Genomic DNA, 18,404 nt, shown 5'->3' with positions numbered 1-18,404 from the left:
AAAGGAAAACTCTTAGGAATATTGTAGCCAAATTCCAGAGTTCCCAGGTCAAGGAGAAAATATTACAAGCTGCCAGAAGGAAACAATTCAAGTACTGTAGAAACACAACCAGGATAACACAAGATTTAGCAGCTTCTACATTAAAGGACCGCAGGGCACAGAATATAATATTCTTGAGGGCAAAGGAGATAGGATTACAACCAAGCATCATCTACCCAGTAAAACTGAGTATAGTTCTTCAGGGGAAAAAGTGGTCATTCAGTGAAATAGAGGACTTTCAAGCATTCTTGATGAAAAGACCAGAGCTGAATAGAAAATTTGACTTTCAAATACAAGACTCAAGTGGAACATGAAGAGGTAAACAGGAAAGAGAAATCATAAGAGACTTATTAAGGCTGAACTGTTTACATTCCTGCATGGAAAGATGATATTTATAACTCATGAGACCTTTGTCAGTATTAGGGTAGTAGGAGGGGAAAAAAATTATATGGCTATATAGATAGATAGATAGATAGATAGATAGATAGATAGGTAGATAGATAAAGGGCACAGGGTGAGTTGAAGATGAAGGGGTGATATCTGGAGAATAAAATTAAGGGGTGAGAGAGATTATACTAGGAGAAGGAGAAAGGGAGAGGTAGAATGGGGTACATTATCTTGCACAAAACAGACAAGAAAAGGTTCTTACAGTGGAGGGGAAACAGGGGAAGGTGAGAGGAAATGAGGGAATCTTATTCTCATAGGATTTGGCTTAAGGAGGGAATAACATACACACTCAATTGGGTATGGAAATCTGTCTTACCCTACAGGAAAATAGGGGAGGAAGGGGACAAGAGAGCAGGGGATGATAGAAAGAAGGGCAGATTGGGAAAGGGTAATCAGAAGGAAGTACTAGGAGGGACAGGGTCAAAAGAAAGAAAAGAATAAATGGGGGGTCAGGATAGGATTAAGGGAAATAGAGTTAGTTTGTCACAACATGTCCACTATGGAAGTGTTTTGCATAACTGCACATGTATGGCCTGTATAGACTTGCTTGCCTTTTCAATGAGGGGGGGGGGGGAGGAAGGGAGAAAATTTGGAACCCAAAGTTTTAAAAACACATGTTTAAAAAAAATGTTTCCACATGCAACTGGGAAATAAGAAATACAGAAATGAGGTACAGAAATCTATCCTGCCCTACAGGAAAATAGAAGGGGAAGGGGATAAGAGAAGGGGGAAGAGAGAAAGAAGGGAGGGCAGACTAGGGGAAGGGGTATTCAGAATGCATGTCATCTTGGAGTGGGGGGAGGGGCAAGATGAGGTGAAAATTTGGAATTCAAAATCTTGTGGAAGTAAATGTTGAAAAGTAAAAATAAATAAATTATATTTAAAAAATAATTATGGGGGGAAAATGAAGCAAGTTTCTCTGATAAAGGCCTCATTTCTCAAACATATAGAGAACTGAGTCAAATTTATAAAAATTAGAGCCATTCCCCAATTGATAAATGATCAAAATATATGAAAAGTTTTCAGATGAAGTAATCACAACTATCTATAGCCATATGAAAAAAAAATGCTCTAACTCACCATTGATTTGAGAAATGCAAATTAAAACAATTCTGAAGTACTACCTCATACCTATTGGATTGGCTAATAGGACATTCTTACATGGGAAGATGTTACTTGTAACTCATAAGAACTTTCTCATTCTTAAGGAAGTTAGAAGGAGCATATAGAGACAGATTGGCTAATAGAAAAGCAAAATGAGAAATGTTGGAGGTGACAAGGGAAAAATGAGACTTTAATGCATTGTTGATGGAGTTATGAACTGATTCAACCATTCTGTAGAGTGGTGTGGAGCAATGACCAAAGAGCTAGAAAACCAGGTATACTATTTGACCTAGCAATACCACTACTAGGTCTGTATCCCAAAAGAGAAAAAAAAGGAAAAGGATCTATATCTACAAAATATTTATAGCAGCTCTTTTCTGGTGGCAAAGAATTGGGAATTGAGGGGATGCCCATCAATTGGGGAATGGCCGAACAAATTGTGGTATGTAATTATGCTGGAATGCTATTGTACTATGAGAAAAGATGAGCATGATGCTCTCATAAAAAACAGGAAAGACTTTTTTGAGCTGATGCAAAGCAAAATGTACAAAGTAACAGGAACATTGTAAGATGATTAGCTATGAATGACTTTGCTATTCTCAGCAATAAAATGATCAAAGACAAATCTGAAGGACTTACAATGAAAAATGCTGTCCATCCCCAGAGAAAGAACTGATGGTGTCTGAATACAGATTGAAGCATACTTTTTTCAAACTATTTTTCTTGAGGGTTTTTTTGTCTATGTCTTTCTTTCACAAAATGACTAATATTTAAATGTTTTGCATGACTACGCATGTATAACCTATCTCGAATTGCTTGCCTTCTCAATGAAGGGTGGGGGTGCGGAGGGAGGAAGAGAGAAAATTTGGAATTTAAAGTTTTAAAAATGAATGTTAAAAATTGTTTTTACATGTAACTGGGGGAAAATAAAATACAAATAAATTCAAAAAGAATAAAATGTTTAGCCCATTTCCAGACATAAACGGATGTAAACAAAAATTGCATACATTCTAAAACACTGTAATAGTGTACTAAAACTAAGTGTCTTTGAAGAGATCACTGCAGGCTAGGTTGAATTAAGATTTGTGGAAGGTGGGTGGAGGCTCAAGTGAAGCCTTCTATCATATGGGAAACCGAAGTGAAGGAAAAGGTAGAGAGAATTTCAGGAGGAGAAATTATTTCAATAGAGGTAAAGAGGGAGGAATGACTATGATGTTTGGGGGAAGTAACAATAAATACAGAAGAACGTAGAGGAAAGAGGCATTTGAATTAGAACCTAAAGAAACTACATTTTTTAAATTCAAATTTAATGATTTTTTTTTACCACCATAGACATTGCATCTTAATCCCCAGCCCTACTCCCCTTCTTTTGAAACAGGGGTAAATTTAACAGAGGTAAATTTCTTAGAAAAAGATAAAAATTTAAAAAACACAAATGTTGATACATTGAATCTGTGGGAAATATGGGGTTAGGTTTCCATGAGCAGCAAAAACTGCAATCTTTTGCTAGAGAATGCTGAAAATACATTTTTCTGCATACAATTTTTATAACAAAACAACAATTCTGATAATTTGCACTTTTCCCAACACAGAAATGATGAAATAACCCATAAATATATGGGAGAAAAGAGGAAATACAGGAATGGATGGGGAGGGGAGGAGTGGTGATATCAGAAAAACTCTGAAGTAGAAAAGGGAAAAGGCCAGCCTGACATCTCTAATTTCCCTTTTGGCTCCATGGTCACATTGTTCCCAGATGAAAAGCACATAAGTTGTGGGGAGTCCCCAGCCTGGTCTAGTCAGGGATGTGCTCAGAACTCCCCTCCCTGAGTGGCTTGGACTAGACCTAGACACCCAGATTGGCTGCATAAGCAACAAGGGAGCCAGCATGTACCCTCAGCAGGGAGAGAGGGGTGGCAAACATCATCTCATTTACTCACAAACTTAGAGGCTTTTCCATTTTTTTAATCTTCTCATCCTGCACTTGAAAGGTTATGTTAGCAGTTTCTGGAGCAGATTCATGAACAGTTTTTAGAAATATTTTCCTCTTTTTTTGTGGATATATCTAATAGAATGGTATATTTGTTAACACCATTTTACTGATAGTGGCAGTAGAAATTCTGAAACAAAATTTGTCTAGCATTTTTATTTTATAATTAAGTCATGTTACTGTCTTTGTAGACTTGGGCTTAGAGCCCAGAGGACTTGCACTATGCTTTGGGGGCATTATTGCAACACAAAACTTGAGTTTTAAAGGTAAATAATGAAAATATGCAATTAATGCATGGGGAACTCTTTACTGTAAATTGCTAGAGTCTTTATTGGAGCAATTTGCTGTAAAAATGTCTCCCCAGTTTTCTGTTTTCCTTTAATTCTGGCTGCATCTGTTTTATTTTTATGGAAGTCTGTTAATTTTATATAATCAAAATGATCAATTTTATTTTTAGTGATTCGCTCTATCTCTTCTTTTGGTTATAAACACTTCCTTTATCCAGAGATCTTACAGGCATGTTTCTCCATTCTCCCCTAATTTGCTTAAGACATTATCCTTTATGTCTAAAGCATTTATACATTTTGACTTTACCTTGGTATATGGTGTGAGATGTTGTTCTATGCCGAGTTTCTGCCAAACTGCTTTCCAGTTTTCCCAGCAATTTTTGTCAGATGTTGTGTTCTTATCCCAAAAGCTTGAATCTTTGGGTTTGTCAAACATTAGATCACTATGGTCATTTAATATTGTGATTGTGTACCTAATCTATTCCACTGATCCACTACTCTATTCCTTTACCAGTATCAGATTTTTAAAAAAATGATTACCACTTTGTACTATAGTTTGGAACATGGAACTGCTAGGCCACCTTACTTCACATTTCTTTTTCCATTGATTCCCTTGACATTCTTGGCATTTTATTCTTTCAGATGAATTCTGTCATTATTTTTTTGTCTAACTTTATAAAATAATTCTTTGTTAGTTTATAAATACAAAATAAATAAATCATGACACTGAATAAGTAAATTCACAGGTAGAATTTTCATTTTTATTATATTGACTTAGCCTACCCATGAGCAATTAATATTTCTCCAATTGTTTAGATCTGTCTTTATTTGTGTCAAAAGTCATTTTTAATTGTGTTCATATAGTTTCTGGGTTTGTCCGGACAAGTAGAATCCCAAGTATTTTATATTATCTGCAGTTATTTTAAATAGAATTTCTCTTTCTATTTCTACCTGCTGAACTTTGTTGGTAATATATATATAAATGCTGATGACTTATGCTTCTCTTGAGTTTTATACTTGAAAGTCAGTTTTTTTTATTAAGCTCTGCTGTTTTCATCAGAAATGCTTAAAAGTCCTTTATTTCATCAAATATCCATTTTTTCCCTTTTGAAGAACTATACTCAGTTTTGCTGTGTAGGATATTCTTGGTTGTAATGCTAACTCTTTTGCTTTCTGTAATGTCATATTCCAAGCCTACTATTCATTTAACATGATACCTGCTAAATCTTTTGTGATCCTCACTGTGGCTTTATGGTATTTAAATGGTTTCTTTCTGAATGCTTGAAGTATTTTTTCTTTGATGGGTAGCTCTGGAATTTGACTATAACATTCCTAGGAGTTTTCATTTTGGAATCTTTTCAGGCCCTGATCAACAGCTGTTTTCAATTTCTATATTGCCTTCTCATTCTAGAATATCAGTGCAGTTTTCCTTGATAATTTCTTGAAATACAGTGTGTAGGGCTCTAAGCTCTTTCTTTGCTCATGGTTTTCAGTTAGTCCAGTAATTCTTAAATTATCTCCCTTTGATCATCTATTTTTCAAGTCAGTTGATTTTCTGATGAAATATTTCTTATTTTATTTCTTTTTTCCATTCTTTTGAAGTACTTTTACTGTTTTTTTATTATCTCATGGAATCATTAGTTTCCAGTTGTCCAATTTTAATTTTTCGGGTTTTTTTTTTCAGTAAGCTTTTCACATCTTTTTTTTTTTTCCATTTGGCCAAATCTATTTTTTTTCTTCAGTATTTTTTTTTGTGCATCTTTTACCAAGCTGATAATTGCTCTTTCACAATTTTTTCCTTTGCTTTCATTTCCTCTACAACTCTTATTTGACTTTGAAAATGATTTTTAGTTCTTCCAGGGATTCTTGTTGGGTTTGCGTCCAATTCATTTTTTTTTCCTTTGAAGCTTTGCTTGTAATTATTTTGACTTCATTATCATCTGAGTTTGTGTCTCATTCTTCCCTGCCAATACACTTGCTTTTTTATGGTCAGAGTCTTTGTTGCTATTTTTTGCTCATTTCCACCCTATTTCTTGCTCTTTAAATTTTACATGAAACTTGGGCTATTTTCCTTTGTGGGGGCGCGGGGGTGGGGTACTATCTTAACCTTCAGGCTCTTTTTGCACTGCTATTTTCAGAGCTAGTTCTTAGGGATGTAGAAGATGTTGGTGCTTTGAAGGTGGTATGTTTTGGGGAATGGTTTGTTCACTGGTCTCATGGTCTACATCCTGGTCCTTACCCAGGAATGACCTCTGTTCCCTTGCAATTGGAAAAGTTACTGTTTTTCACGGGCCCTGATGCCTTGGGACTGGAAGTGATACTGTTCCTCAGGTCTCTAATCCCTCATAAACAAAAGCAAAACTTCTTTTCAGGGTTTCTGCTCTCTTAGGACCAAAAGTGTTCCTCTCTGTCCTTGGAATAGGATCCAGAAATGAGTATAGGAAATAGGGTTGCCAAACCTCATCTGGTGCTGCATCCAGTGCTAGCAGAGGAGACTTCTGCAATCTCCTTCTGACCAGTTACCAGGTCCCCTTGCCGTCTTTGGTTTGAGAGATCCCAAAGCTGCTGCTGCTTCTGTTGCCACCACCTAGTCCTATCATTGGTGTTTCATCCTCATGGACTCTAGGCTAGCCTCCACCGCTGTGTCCTAGATCTTTCTTTCCATTTCCTAAGTTGCCTTAGGCTAGAAGAATGTCTCTCTGAACTGTTTTTTGTTTTGTCTCTTCCACTCTAGATTTCAATTTGAGGCATTATTTTAAATTTGATTAGAGGAGAATATTGGGAGAGCTCAGCTGAGTGGTTTCTGTGCTCTGCCATCCACCCCCAGAAGTCTTTTTTCTACCTGTTTAGCACTTTAGAAAGGGTGTTTTTGTTTTCACTCACAAATACTAATGTTCCTCATTGCTTCTATTATGATGTGACATGTCCATTCCTTTTTACTCTTGACCCAATTCCACTTCTCAGTCCCTACCCATGTCCTCAAAAGGTAGCTGAGTCATGGTGGAGAAGATGACAGTAGAACATTGAGGCTTTTTTTCTTGTGATTCTTTATTTTTCCATATGACCAGCTCATCTTTTTCTTTATAATAACATCCCTTGAATGAATAAATAAAAACATTTATTAAGTTCTTATTATGTGTCAAGCACTGTAGTAAGTGTGGATGATACAGATACAAAAACAAAGCCAGCCTTGACCTTAATGAAGTTAGTTTCTAAAAGAGAGAGACAAAATAAATGGGAGTGGAGGCTAGAAAGTTGCACAACTGAGAAGTACAATGAGTACACTGAGAATTCAGAGCATTGGTAGAATTGATCCAATAATGGGTCTAGGGTAGCAATTAAGGACAGGGAGGAAGGCATGAAGGCACAGTTGATATGGTAACAGATGAAGTGAAGAAGGGCTGGGGCCTTCAGGAAATATGAAGACAGGCGAGGCAGTCATCACATTAGTTAGTGAGGCTATAGGGTGGGAGTTACGGATATGAAAGAGATTAGTCTGTATTCTCTGGTTTGTGTGGCAAGGGGGCTGATTTTAAGATGGTCAGGAAGTATGTACTTAAGCGAAACATTGTTGTAGACTATCTGCAAGTAGTGACTCATGTAATATATAGCAATTCTACACCAATTCTTCAAAGTTTCATATTCCTTATATGTTACATCCTGCTCATACCTACTGCATGATCCTCCATTTCTTTCTGCTTGAAACTCATTTTGGATCCCTTGGACATGGTAGTGTTCATACAACTACATAGACATAGAGTAACTCCAATGGAACTTTGATATTAGATAGATGAGCCATCATTTCTTTGGTAAGTTTTAGGGTCTTTAAAGGAATTTTGTAGCTTCCTGAAGGCAATTCACTCTCCTCTTCTTTTTCCTGTGTAATTCTTGGCACTTGTAGCCTATTTGTGCTCCCTGCCCTGAGATACATATACCAAGAAAAAAAGTTCTAAAGGTATTCCATCTGATTGCACATTCATCTTGGCACTACACATTCTTCATCCACTTTGTTTTCCATGTATGAATCCTTAGGCTTTGATCTTTTTTATTTTCTGGAATCAATTCAGTGTTCAGGGGCTTGATGTAAACAGTTCAATGTTATCTGCAATCAAGAGCCTCCAGAGGACCTAACTGTATATAGAGACTACTTCTTCAACCTAAATAGTGCTTTAGATGTCTTCTATCAGAATGGTGCATAACTTTGGTGAGCATATATCACAGTTTTATGCCTTGCTTGATATTTATGATCAAATGTTGAAAATTACCTGTTATTTTATATTTTAAGGAATCTTGAATATTTTTGATGTGTTTATATGAGAGATATTTTGATAGAAGACAGCTCTCAAGACATTGTTTTGCTCCATAAAATGAAATGCTTTTAAAGTTATCGACCAATAATAAACACAATGGAATCTCATATTCTCTGCATCTTTAAGTCAACAGTGTGATAGTAAGATTGTGATCTACTGTAGAATGCTGCTTATGAAGACTTGCCTGTTTCTAACTAATACAAATATTGACAATGCCCTCAATGCATATGGACATGATTTTCATAAAACTTTCACATAGATGGGGAGGTAGGCATGGAGTTTAATATATTGATATATTTACGACTACATTTTTTCAGTATTTACATGATCTGAGATTTTTTTTCTCCCTAGTTAGGTCAGTGGATAAAGTACTAAGCCTAGAGTCAAGAAAATTTTAGTTCAACTTCATCAGACACTGTCTAGGTGAGTGACCCTGGGCAAGTCACTTAACCTTGGTCTGACTCAGTTTGGTCATCTGTAAAAAAAAATAATAATAGCACCTCTATCCTGGGCTATTGTGAGGATCAAATTATATGATATTTTGCAAAATGCTTTGCAAATCTTAAAGCACTTCATAAAATATACCTATTATACAAATCCTAGCAATTTTGGTATCTTTTCCTCCTTTCTATATCTTGTTAATTGATTCTTCAATACCTTTGTGATTGTGGCACCTCCAAGATACATCTTTTTTTTATGGACACTTGAATTAATCTATTTGCTTTTCCCATTTTTTTTTCATCTTTGCTGTCATTTCTACCTCCTCTATAAGAAAACAAAATCTTTGCAAAGCTTTTCCATTTTTCTTCTGTTTATTTCCTTACATTTTAATCCTTAACTGTCCCTGGGATGACTAATTATTTGACATATCTCACCAAGCTTTCTATTAACTTGTGTTATACTTTAGCATTTCTTGGTTTTATAAAGAAGTACTGTTTATAATCTCTCACCATCCTTCTCTATCAGATTATAAATGAGTTATATTCTAAATTGGTATTGCCTTTGGCTACTATTTTTCTGTGATTAAGATATATGTTAAATGTTTGATGACTAACATGCTTTTTAGGCTCTATTAGTCTCCTTGTTATATTACACTGCCTAAATTTCTTATGAAATCGATATAGTCCATTCTTATGTCCTTTCTTTAGTTCCTTATCCATTTAAAAAATTTTCAACCACTTGTTGTAAGTCCCGACTGAATTGTTTCAGTGGCATGTCATATCTTCCCCTTATTTTTCTTCTTTCTTTTAGCTTTGTGCTAATAAGGATCATTGTTCTCACAAATTCTGAAGCTTTTGTATTGTCTATATATCTTTATCTCTTCCATTCATTTTTCCTGGTCCATATTTTCCAACACGGTTCTTTCCGTCATCAACTATTCCTACATTTTCATTGAAGTCTTCAAGTACCAAAGTCTATGTTGATTAAATCTGAAGGGTCTAGCTGAACTTTTAATAGAATTTTAACCTCTTTAATCCTCTATGAAAGATGTAGGCTTGAAAGTTTCAATGTTTGTTTGTTTCAACCAGTACTATCATGAGCACAGCAGTATGATGTAGTCAAGTGTTCCACAGAATGTTTTTCATGTTAATTTTTGGGTACACAATAAAACCAACTCTTCCAATCTTGCTTTTTGCCTCTCTGAGGAGAACCTGTAAGTGATCTTTACATTTAGTTGTGACTCCTATCTTTCTTCTGCTTTCATTTATATCAAGTACTGATACTATCTCCTTCAATAACACATCCAATTACTGACATTGACAAGGATCCCACAATTTCAGTACCAGAATAGTCAAATGAAAGTTTATAGATGGTCCAAAAGCTGTGTGATTCTTAGACTCTTCTGTCCTTTTTTTCTAATAATCTCCTACTTTCACAGAAGTGGAAGAGGAGCAGGTGGGACTGAGGGTCAGTTTGTATTTTATTTTTTTTCCCCTGGGTTGCCAAGGTTAAATAATTCATCATTGAAGGGCCAACCTGCTACTGATGAACCCCTCTGTATTTATCTAGATTGGTCCACAGAAAACAAGCACATTGCAGGACTTAAACTTATGCCAGCACAATAAAAACTGCCAGAGTCTGTTCAGGTGGCATAGCCTTCATTAATTCAAGGTCTAAACTCAGAGTCATTATGAAGCATTGTAGTAGAACTTAGTTGAGGATGCATATTGCCTAGAGAGAAAAAAATGTGAGCTCACAATCTTCTCCCTGTCCCCCAGAAAAATCATCCAAACAATAACCAAATATTTATTGAGCACCTATTATGTACTAGGCCCTTTGCCAGACAATGGGAGGGAAATCATTTTTGAGCTCCCTCTTGCCATTCTCAGTAGCTATATGTTTACAGTATACATTCTAAGGTTATTATCAGCAAAGAAAAAGATAATTTTGCTGAAGACAAAACACATTCAACATTATTCTTCCCAAGACTGAATCAAAGTTTTTCTTTGGATTATTTGTTTGTATTATCTGTACCAGTTTCCCCTTATATAACAGTTGCGTGAATAATCTAAAACTGACTGACCATTCTAAATTCTTTGTGCCTTACAAAACAATTGTAACATAATAAAGATCCATACTTGGCTAATGTAGATAGGTAAATAAAGGATAATTTGAAGAGAGAGGGAACAGTAAAACTGGAGTATAAGGAAATGAAGTAAAAGGTGGTAACTGGGCTAAGTAAGGTAGCTCTAAGGCCTGAATTTGCAGAGACAGAAAAGAGAGAACATTCTTAGGAATAGAGGCCACCAGACATGTGTGAAGAGACAGACATAGAATATGGAATGTGGATTTCAGACAATTTCAGTTTTTTCTTCTCTCTCTCTCTCTCTTTCTCATCTCCCCCCCCCCCCACTGAAGTACAGCATTCATAGGGATAATGTAAAATAAGTCTAGAAAGGCAGGTAGGAGTCAAATTGTGGAGGGCTTTAAATGACAGTTTGAGTAGTTTTTATTATATCTTACAGGCAAAAGAAATCCACTGAGGATTTTTGATTAGAGGAGGGATATGCTGAAACATTTAACCTCTCAGAACCTCAGTTCTATATCCCAGTCCACTGGGATAGGGACTAGACCTGTGAATTTATAAGCATAGGGAACTTTGATTAAAAAAAAAAGAAAAACTATGACTCCCAATGAAAGTTGGCACCTTCCTGTATAAAATAAAGAACTAAGATACAGAGATTCCTGGCAGAGGAGAAGGAATGGGAGATCCTGCGCCCAATTAGAAAGAACTGGCAGTCCAAGGATAATGAGTTAAGGGGGAAAACAAGATGGGAGTGAGGTGTGGCAGAGAAAGGACATCCTTGGGATCCATAGACATTTCATAACAAAAGACTGTGATATGGCCTGCTGTACCTACCTTCTCTAACATTGAAGGAAAAGTTCTCCTTTTCTACCAAAGTGATTTCTGATGCTTGTCTATCAAACAGGCCCCATAATATTATGTATTGCTTTATTACTCAATTTTTTCCAGTAACCTGAATTTTTCTCAACCACAAAGAGATCAATAGTTAAGTAGAGATAGACACAAATATAAATTAAATCAGAGAACCAAGACACTATCTAAATGTTAGGGATTTTCCTACCGGGGGCTCATAACAATGGTATTTATACTTTTAAATCCCTAACAGCAAAGTTAGGAACTGCACAGACATGAGGATGTATTATATTGTCTGTAGACTTAAAACTAATTATCAAAATAGGAAGTTTCAGTATTAACTCTTGTCTATTAGAGATGGATGATATACCTGAATTTTATAAATATGTCATAATTTTTCATTTCTTGCAGGAATCCAGCTCAGTATTTTCATAACGACAACTTTCACCAAGTTATAGAATCAATTAATCAACAAATATTTATTAAATGCCTGCAATATATCAGGGACTATTCTAAGTAATAAGGACACAGAGAGAAATGTTCAGCAATCTCTGCACTCAATGAGCTTACTTTCTAAAGGGAGAGATAAGGTATAGTCATGTAATTTTAAAATGAATACATGGTAGTTTTGGGAGAAATTACAATAGCAGTTGAGGAGGGGTTGTCATCAAAGGCTCTATATAGCAGGTTCTGCCTGTGCTGAGTTTGAAGAAAACTAGGAATTCCAAAGAGGCGAAGGTGAGGAGGAATGCATTTTCATTTGAGGGGACAGCCTATAGAAAGGCAAAGATAAGATATGGAGTGTTGTGAATGAGAAACAGCAAGTAGGCCATTTTGGCTGGGCCATATAGTGAGCAGAAGGAAGCAATGCATGAGAACAATGTTGTTGTTCTGCCATTTCAGTTGTATCTGATTCTTTATGACCCCATTTTGGGTTTTCTTGGCAAAGATACTAGAGTGATTTGTCATTTCCTTCTCCAGCTCATTTTACAGATAAGGAAACTGAGGCAAAGAGGGTTAAGTGACTTGCCCAGAGTTACATGGCTAGTATCTGAGACTAGATTTGAACTCAGGTCTTCCTGACTCCAGGCCTGGCACTCTATCCACTTGCCACCTAGATGCCCATAAAAATAATAGAAAGGTAGAAAGGGGACATACTTTAAATAACTTTAAATACCAAACAGAGAAGTTTTTATTAGATTCTAGAGGTAGTAGGAAGACATGGGAGTTTATCGAGAGGTAGATGTTATGGTCAGAGCTTCACTTATGGAAAACCACTTTGATGTCTGTGGAGGGTAGATTGAAGTGGGACAGCCTTAAAGCAGGAAGACCAAATAGGAGATTTTTTCATAGTCCAGGCAAGAGAAGATGAGGATCAGAACTTAAGTGGTCATTTAGTGACTTGAGACCAGAGCATATTTGAGAGATGTTGTGGAGATAGGAACAACAAATCTTAGCAAATGATCAAATATTTGAGGTGTCTAAGAATGAGGAGGATGATGTTAACATCGTAAATACTGATGACTAGAAGGGTGGTGCTCTTATCAGTAATAGGGAAATTCAGAAGAGGGGTAGGTTTTTTGGAGGAAAGATTTTTTTTTTTTAGTGTGGCAATTGGGGTTAAGTGAATTGCCCAGAATCATGCACCTAGGAAGTATTATGTGTCTGAGGCAGGATTTGAACTTAGGTCCTTCTGACTCCAGGTGCTCTATCTACTGCGCCACGTAGCTGCCGCCTTGCAGGAAAGATCGTAAGGATTTTACATACTGTAAATTAAAAATTGACTCACCTCAGCAGTAGATTATAGATAAGTCTCTGATCAATGTATTTTAAAGGAATCTCTGGGTAGTTCTAAGACCTATGTGCCTTTATGTTTTATGACACACCTGTAACTTTAGGGCTTCTCATATTCATTAGGATGGAAAAAAATATGAAGGTGAAAATAGCTTTTGCCTTAGGGTTGGCCCTAACTTTTTAAAGCGTTTCTTGCCATTAGGAATTCATTGATAAAGAGGAACATTATGCCCTAATTACCTGAACTTGGTCTGTTGTTTTCCCTGACTTCCAAAGTCTTGTAACTAATGTTGTCATTATGTTTTTGTTTGTTTGTTTGTTTGTTTGTTGGAGAGGCAATCGGGGTGAAGTGATTTGCCAAAGATAACACAGCTAGGTCAACATATTGTTAATAGTTGTTGTTAATAATGAGCTCCATCTTTATAATGTTTTAAATACTTTCTCCTTAACAAAACAGTAATTGCTGTTTTGTAGATAAAGAAACTGAGGCACAAAGAAGTAATGGTTTTGCCTATAATTACACCTGACAATACTTTGATTCAAACCCATGTTTTTTGGTTCTAAGGTAGCTGTCTTTCTATTCCACCATGGCTCAATACCTTTCCAATCCCTACATGATCTCATCTGCATTGGCTTCCTGATCTCCTTAATCCCACCCTTCTCTTAGCCCACAAGGGCTGGGACTGTTGGCTGGGATTCCATGGCTGGGGCCCCTAGAGGGTGAATGGTGACCAGCTGATTCTTTCAAAAGGTTAGACCTACTGTTTACATAGGCCCAGTTGCCCTGTATCTTTGAATTTCTCACCATAATCCTACTTGATCACTCTAAACTAATTGCTCTCCATCTACCCTCTTTTGGGAGACATCTGCTAATAGTCACTCCCTGTCTATACATACTGGTTCAATTTTATGTTTTTAATCTGAGCAGATATACCACATATCAGACACAAAATTATTTTGGGATAGGCAACAAATTCTTGACCTTCCTGAACCCCAAATTATCTGTACTAGGAAGAAGTGAAGAACTTTGGACATTACTGGGTGAGACTGGCCTGTTTCTAATAGGCAGGATTTGGAGACCCCACTGCCACATGCTGGGAACTTTATTATTATTATTTTTTTATGTAATGCCTGGGGAATGTATCTTCTGAAAATAGGGACTGGAGAGATGCAATTTTTCTTTGCTTTTGGGTTAAAAAAAGCATCTATTTAATAGAGCCTGACACTCTTAACAGCCAAAGTAAACTGCCTTCACTCTGATTATGTGCACTCTGGACAATTTTCTCACAGGAAGAACTTTATGGGAGGAAAAAAAAAGAAGAAAGATGCTTTATGTTGGCTCTGACTGTGATTGCATTACTTCCCGAAGGGTCTCAGCTCCCAACTCCCCATCACAACAGATTGGGCTACTGTGACAGGCATGAAGTTAGAGTGGAAAGAGAAACACAGCATCCACTGACTCATTGTGACTTGACAGAGTTGGCCTCCAGGCATTATCTGGCTTAATTTACCAGCTACTATATATCCTTAATAAAAATTCAGGGACAAGGAAGAAGAAAGACATATTATGTTCTCACATAGTAGGTATCCTCTCCTTAAACATTTGTTGAGTGAAGAAATGAATGAATAACCAGTGCCTTCTTCTATCTGGAAGAAAAGGATAATAGAAAGCTGCACAGTGGATATGAGGTTTCATTGTGTAAACCAATGAAGATCTCCAAAGAACAACAGGAATAAAGGATGTGATCAAGGAATTATATACAACAGGAAGAGAAAAGGAACTTTAAAAAATTATTTATTTTAGTCTGAACTTAGGAAATGAAATAAGCATTTCCATAGCATAACAGAAGAGAAGAGAAGAGAAGAGAAGAGAAGAGAAGAGAAGAGAAGAGAAGAGAAGAGAAGAGAAGAGAAGAGAAGAGAAGAGAATAAAAAGATGAACTTTTTAGGGCCAGACCATGGTATGACAGGTGGATTGCTAGATTACTCTATCGATACCCTAGTGATGTTGGGAGAAAATGAAGAATGCCCCCTGCACATCGAGTGAGGCCCCTGCAGTGAACTTTTGGGAAAATATGGACAAGAGTCATGGAAGATTGGCGGACATAGATAGATCACAATCTACATCTAGAAGGACTGCCTGCATGACTAAGAATTCAGATCCTTCTGAGTATCTTACTGTATAAAACAATATGGGGAAAGATTGAAATTGAATTAAATCCAGCAATCATTTATTAACACCTTGTGGGTATAAGATACCACACTAGAGATTGGAGATACCAGAAAAAAGGCAAAAAAGGGTCTCTTCCTGTTGTAGACTACATTCTACTGGGGGACTTGACAGGCAAATAGAGAAAGAAACACAAGGCATTTCAAAGTACTAACATCCTTGGGGATGAGAGAAGCCTCAAGAGGCAGCTGAGCTGAGCCTTAAAGGAAGTTAAAGATTGTAAGAGCCAGAATTGATGAGGGAGAGCATTTCAAACATTGGGGGCACGCTGTGCAATGCCAAAAGGCAATACATGAAGAGCCATATTTGAAGGGAAAGAAAGTAGGCTGGTTTGGCTTGAATATAAAATAATATTTTTTTCTTGGCTTATTGGATAAGATCAAATTTGTAGTCTGGAATGCAGTTTATGTGAACAGGAATCATGTGAAAGATCTGCACCAGATTTTGGAAGGTTGGGAGTTCATAGTTGATCCTTGATATACTAGAGAGCTGCTAGGATATTTTTAGCAGAAGAGTGTCACAGTCAAGCCTATTCTTTAAGAAGAATATTTTGGGAAAGATGTTGGAAGGATAGTTTGCAGAGGAAAGAGACTGGAAGCAGGAAGAACTTATTAGAACACTAGTTCAATAATTTCCATAAGAGATAATAAAGGTTTAAAGTAGGCTTGTGGAGAAAAGAGGGTGGATTCAAGAGATTTTGTAGAAGACTCAATAAGACTTGGCAACTAATTGGATATGAGATGTGAGGAAGAGAAGAAACTCCAGAGAAGCTGAGGTTGCAAACCAATGTGAAAGTAAGGTCAATGGAGGCTTCAACAGGAACAGGGCAGTTGGGAGGAGGCATAGATCATGTCCCTATTAAGCTTACCTTTTATACACTACATCTTCTCAGTTATTTCAATTACTTCTTGAGTTGTATGGTTTCCAGTCACCTCACCATCCTGGTTGTGCTCCTCTGACTTTGCTTCTGCTTGTTAAATGTCCTTCCTAATGTGAGGGATGGCTTACAGTGAAGTTCCCTCATTAGTATCTCTTTGCTACACTCTTACCTCCCTTCTATGCTCCTGTCTCTCTCCTGCACTCTGCCTGAGTGTGAGAGATGGCCTGCAGTGCTTAAGTTTTGTTCCTCTGGAAAGACTTGAGTTAAGTTTCCATTTCCCCCGATAAGCTTCTATTTCTCCAGCACCACGTCAGAATGAGTGGGGGAGATTGAGCCTGGTCACTCCTACTTCCTACTATACATATGCATCTAGTCCAAACATGGGCATGTTTACTTCTATTGGGTATTAGCTACTGCATTTAGAATGTATGCCCTGAGTACCCAGTCAAAGAAGAAAGGGGTAAGAGAGTGGGAGGGGGCATTGAGTTAGGGGATAAAAAGCCAAGGTTGTGGCTCCCCACTAGTACTCTCCTGGCTGACAATGGCAATTGGGGCAGTACCCTTTTCCATGAGAAAGCAATAAACTCCTTTCTGCTTTCAAGGTATCTAAGTCTTTGTTTTTATTTTGAGTGGGTGGTCTCTGTCCCACACACTAATATATGGCTCAAAGAATGAAACGCAATAAGAATAACTCCAGTTTGACTTGGACAGAGTTAAATAGAACTACAATCTTATACATCTGATAGAAATGCAGACAGAAAGGGTCAGATATGAAGAAGGAAAAAAGACAAAGATATAGAGTAGGGAGAGGCAGAGACAGAGACAGACAGAGACAGACAGAGACAGAGAGAGAGAGAGAGAGAGAGAGAGAGAAGACAGACAGAGACAGAGAGACAGACAATGATTAAAAGGCAAACTCCTGGAAGAGAAGGAAAGGGATGGTCTTGGGAAGTAAAGGAAGCTGATGATCTATGGCCTTGATTTTCTCAATGAAGTCCAGGGAGAAGAGAAACTTGAAGAAAGGATATAAGGTTTGTAATAGCTGCTTTGGAAAGTGTCAGAAAGAGACAACGTGGGAGAAATAAATGAGTTGCTATGCAATAATAATGACTATGTTAATATTAGACAATGGACTTAAATTTGTAGCTCCATCAACATTTAGCAGCATGCAAATAAGAGGGAAAATATTTTCTGGTGAATTGTAATTTGATAAAGTGTAGAAGATGGTAGGGTAGGAAGGCGAGGGACTCCAGGGTAGAGGAGAATATTTAGTTAAACTGATTATCTTTGGGTTATGTTTCTGAAGGGAAGAAAGAATAGACATGGTTTTCTGGGACAACAGGGAAGGGTACAATGTCTGGATATTACAGTTTGAGGATGAAGAATGGGTTTCATTGGACTGAGACAGAGGAAGAGGTGAAAGGATGGGAGGTTATGATTACAAATAAGAATTCCAAAATTCAATGTCATGGAAGTTAAACATTTGTGAGTGATGGTGAGATTGAGGGTACATAATCATCCTTGTGGATAGATGAAATAGAATGAAAGTGTAAGTCTTGGGAATTGAGGAGGCTTATTTTGAATTGGGAGTCTGGTTGACCTCTCTATTTGTAGTCAAATGACTTAAGGTTTAAATTTTACCTCTGCTTTATTACCTGCATGACTCTGATCAAGATTTTTGACCTCTTTGAATGTCAGTTTCCTCATCTGTACAATCAAAAAATTAGACTTGATTATCTCTAAGATATGTTCAAATATTAAAGCTATTATTCTGTGATTGAAGGAGTGCGCATTTCCAGTCCTCAAGGAATTTAGAAGCTAGAAAAAGAGACAAGGAATCTAATGCCAGTGATTATAATGCTCATAATATTACAGTCATGAAGTTAGATTTAGGAACCATTAGGGTTACATCAGAGACCAGAGCCTAGGTATGGCCAGAAAGGG

At 36.9% G+C, this 18,404-nt stretch overlaps 1 long non-coding RNA gene across 3 annotated transcripts in view; it reads right to left on the bottom strand.

The window, feature by feature from the left end:
* Positions 1–16,729, bottom strand: part of LOC110207946 (uncharacterized) — a 66,638-nt gene extending 49,909 nt beyond the window's left edge. For all 3 annotated transcript variants that reach the window (XR_002324365.2, XR_002324366.2, XR_002324364.2), the window contains exon 1: positions 16,449–16,729. This is a non-coding gene — a long non-coding RNA (uncharacterized LOC110207946). The remainder of the gene's footprint in view (positions 1–16,448) is intronic.
* Between the last annotated feature and the right edge of the window lie 1,675 nt (positions 16,730–18,404).

Source organism: Phascolarctos cinereus, unplaced genomic scaffold (assembly GCF_003287225.1).
Source record: "Phascolarctos cinereus isolate Bilbo 61053 unplaced genomic scaffold, phaCin_HiC Scaffold_4;HRSCAF=312, whole genome shotgun sequence".
Taxonomy (NCBI): Eukaryota; Metazoa; Chordata; class Mammalia; order Diprotodontia; family Phascolarctidae; genus Phascolarctos; species Phascolarctos cinereus.
The sequence above is the reverse complement of the archived record's forward strand: the minus strand, read 5'-3'. Positions and strand labels throughout refer to the sequence as shown.